Source organism: Marmota marmota, unplaced genomic scaffold (assembly GCF_001458135.2).
Source record: "Marmota marmota marmota unplaced genomic scaffold, marMar, whole genome shotgun sequence".
Classification (NCBI taxonomy): domain Eukaryota; kingdom Metazoa; phylum Chordata; class Mammalia; order Rodentia; family Sciuridae; genus Marmota; species Marmota marmota.
The window spans coordinates 24,980,633-24,983,343 of record NW_026000108.1 but is presented as its reverse complement, the minus strand read 5'-3'; the positions used below and the strand labels follow the sequence as shown (position 1 = coordinate 24,983,343).

Sequence of the window (2,711 nt, the reverse complement as noted above, 5' to 3'; positions counted from 1 at the left end):
GAATGAACACAGTGAGGAAAAAAATGTTAGGCCTATAGAGATCCTTACTCATGGATAAAATAATCAGGAGTGGAACTAAACCAATTAATATATTACAGGTTTTGGATACCATAACTCTTTGTCTTTGATAATTACTCTTATAAAATCAAGGCAATTCTTTGGGGTAAAATATTAGCAGTCTACTTCAGAAATTTTTATTTTTATTTTAATATGGTTCTGTCCCTAATACCATATGCTGTTCCTTTATAACAGAGAAGACTTGGAAGACTCAGAATGAGATTTTTATCTCTGAAGATAGAGAAATGAGACCAATGACTGCTTGGAGAGTTTCTAAAAGCTTGAAAGGAGAAGGAAATGGGTGCTCTCTTATAGACTCCAAAAAGAATGCAATCCTGCCAATAACCAAGGTAAGTGTTACTAGGACATTCCTAGAAATGAAAAGCCTATGTCTCACTCAAGACCTAACTGAATCAATTCTACTTATTAGTAGGTACCCAAGGTGATTCACAATTACATAAGATTTGGAAACACTGGTTCAATGCATCTCACCTTCAGAATTAGAGAATTTTCCTTATTTATCACTCTTCAAGGTGCTTGCTCTAAGGGTGGACATGCAGGTACCCCACATGGTGCATGGAAGCACTATGTGCCCCCTAGGCCCCTTGGTGCCTCCAGAGGCCAACATCTGCTTAGAGTCAGGATTGAAACAACAAGATGACTGACCAGGATCTTGGGAGCATTAGCCTTCTCCAATCAATGGTGGCCTCTGGGCCTGGAGCTGTGGTCACCCCTGTCTGTGACACTGCTGGATGTGTCATGTGATGCCTACTGATGCAAGCTGGTGAGAAACAAGCCAATGTCTACCTAGAGACTTTGTAGCCTATACCAAATCACCCTCTTCTTTCCAATCCACAGGGAAGTGCCTCCAGTACTGCAATGGTGTCCTGGAGTCCCATACCCAAGCTCAGATGGTACCCTGTACCACCTGGTTTTATGACCCTATCCACGTCATTGGCACTGTGGATGCTTTTGTGAAGATTTTGAGGCTCGAGGGCATCAGGACCCTATGGAGCCATCTCCTAGCCACCCTGGTGATGACTGTTCCATCTATGGCCATCTATTTCACCACCTATGACCAACTCAAGGCCTTCCTTTGTAGGCAAGCCCTAACTTCTGACCTCTATGCACCGATGGTTGTTGGCACACTAACTCGATTGGGCACTGTGAGAATGATCAGCCCCCTGGAACTTGTGCAGAAAAACTGCAGGGTCAGCGTGCATCAATACCGTGAGCTAGGCACCTGTGTCCAGCTGCAGTGGCTCAGGGTGGTTGGCACTTACTGTGGCTGGGCTGGGGTTCCACAGCACTTTGAGATGTGCCTTTCTCAGCTCTGTGCAGGTTCAAGTATGAACTGGTGAAGAGCTGGCTGAAAGGCTCAAAAATCATGGCCAGACATCCATGGGTGCCCTTTGCGGCTGGCAGCATCTCAAGGACAGTGGCTTCCCTCTCGACTCTACCTTTAATGTGGAGAAGACACAGTGGCAGGTTGCCCTGGGAGCTGTAGAGGCTGTGGGGGTGGAGTCCCCACTGCTGACTCTACACGCCTGTGGCTTCAGAGGATATGGCCTGAATCAGGCACCAAGGGACTCTTTGCAGGCTCCCCATGTCCTCGCCCCCAATGCCAGGTTCATGGAGGCTGCCCGCTCCTATGTCATTGTGATCAGCACATATGAGTTTGGCAAAAGCTTCTTCCAGAGGCTGAACCAGGAAAAGCCACTGGGTCATTAAATGGGGCCAAGTGATGGACTCCAGCTTTTCTGTGGATGGGGGCAAGAGGCAAATGAGTTAAGTGCCTTTTCCTCAGCACTAAGGGAAGTACCTTGCTTCCCTTTTCTCCGAGCCAAGTAGGCCTCCCCACTAACCCTAGGCCCCCAGGCCTTCCTTAGACTCAATGTGCATCCTGTTGCTCCCCCTTGCCAAGATCAGCACTTCTTTCCAGCCCCTAAATTTGAAACCAAATCTGATAATTAAAAAAAAAAGATACTTGCCCTATAGTATGTCTACACATGAATTTAATTTTGAACTTATCTCCTCTTCAAAATGTCCTCAGTGTTGACATAAGAATAAAACTTTAGTGTCTTCACAGGAATTATTTTGTATTCTATATTATGAACTAATATTCAATATCATAAGTGCCCAAACAAAGGAAACCAGAAAGACATCCTGTTAGTTTAAAAAGTAGTAGCAATTGAGAATGGCAATGATTAATTTTATCCTTTTAATACTTAGGAAGATATGGATAAATGATTTTTCTCAGCCTTAGCTAAACTAGGACAAACGTTATTTTATGAGATGAAGTTGTTAACCATGTATTTATTTAAAAGTTATTGACACAGAGGACTTTTATGATGAATTGAAATTTAAAACTGATGTCCTAAAGGAGCAGGCACACTGTATTTTTAAACACTCACACATACTCACACATACATTGGTACATACATAAACACATTTACACATGGTCATATTTTATGAATGACAGAAATTTTCACTAAATGAATAAATTGAAGATGACTTTTTAACCCTGTGTGTGTGTGTGTATCCTTATTTTGCAAAGTGAAAGTGAATTTTTTCTATGGCCAGAAAATGAAAGTTTTATTTTCCATCCATATTTATGTGAAAAAAATTTTTAAAAAAATTTTTCATTTGTAGAT

At 42.5% G+C, this 2,711-nt stretch overlaps 1 pseudogene; it reads left to right on the top strand.

Moving 5' to 3' along the window:
* Window positions 1–714: 714 nt before the first annotated feature.
* LOC107138934 lies at window positions 715–1,788 on the top strand (annotated as a pseudogene).
* Window positions 1,789–2,711: the final 923 nt, after the last annotated feature.